General features: G+C 42.9%; 1 non-coding gene across 1 annotated transcript; it reads left to right on the top strand.

Moving 5' to 3' along the window:
* The first annotated feature begins 210 nt into the window (after positions 1-210).
* Positions 211-282, top strand: trnad-auc (transfer RNA aspartic acid (anticodon AUC)). Its single transcript has one exon. It is a non-coding gene; the product is annotated as a tRNA-Asp (tRNA).
* The last annotated feature ends 726 nt before the right edge of the window (positions 283-1,008 follow it).

The raw sequence follows: 1,008 nt of genomic DNA, 5'->3' as shown, positions 1-1,008 counted from the left end.
AGGTCAAGACATGATAGGAAAGCTGGAATTAAAATGGATTTTGGGGGGTTAGTACCATTTGATTTACACAACATGCCTCCCACTTTAAAGGTGAAAACTGTTGTTTTATTGTGAGACAAACAATAAGATGAAAAAACAAACATCTAGAGGAGAGGCACATGATCTGCTTTGGTTTCTACGTTAGATTGATAAATGAAACCCTTGATGTCCTCCTTGTTAGTATAGTGGACAGTATCTCCGCCTATCATGCGGAAAACCGGGGTTCGATTCCCCGACGAGGAGGCTTTAAAAATATTAACGTTGGCAGTTCTAGTTAGAACCATGGCCTTGCTTTTAAATGCCTTGAGACCTCAAGTATGGCATAGGAATAGGTCATACACACCGCCTAGTGGCCAGTGTTAGTAATTACAGTCATACACTCCGCCTAGTGGCCAGTGTTAGTAATTACAGTCATACACTCCGCCTAGTGGCCAGTGTTAGTAATTACAGTCATACACTCCGCCTAGTGGCCAGTGCTAGTAATTACAGTCATACACTCCGCCTAGTGGCCAGTGTTAGTAATTACAGTCATACACTCCGCCTAGTGGCCAGTATTAGTAATTACAGTCATACACTCCGCCTAGTGGCCAGTGTTCGCGGAGCTCCTGCGCCTGCGCGAGCGGAGCCCCATAGGTACAGAGTGTGGATACATAAAGAAACCCATCGATTTGTTTTCTGATTTATTGTCATGACGCATTTCATTGTACCTCTTACCTTTAACTGACAAGCGTAATTTTATCATTTAAAGAAGTGTATGCTTATTTACATAGGGGAAACCGGGTATGGTTGTAACACGGGGGGAGTTGTAACGCCACTAATTCCACCAATCAGGGATAAGATACAAGTCATGTGGCAATTAGAATCTCTTCATAGTTCCTTTTTGACCACGCATGGACATTTGGAAATCGTTGGCGCAAGTTCTCACGGAGAGAAGTGAAAAAAACAAAGTCTGAGGTAAGAAAGTAACTT

This window comes from Neoarius graeffei, chromosome 1, assembly GCF_027579695.1.
Source record: "Neoarius graeffei isolate fNeoGra1 chromosome 1, fNeoGra1.pri, whole genome shotgun sequence".
NCBI lineage: Eukaryota > Metazoa > Chordata > Actinopteri > Siluriformes > Ariidae > Neoarius > Neoarius graeffei.
The sequence above is the reverse complement of the archived record's forward strand: the minus strand, read 5'-3'. Positions and strand labels throughout refer to the sequence as shown.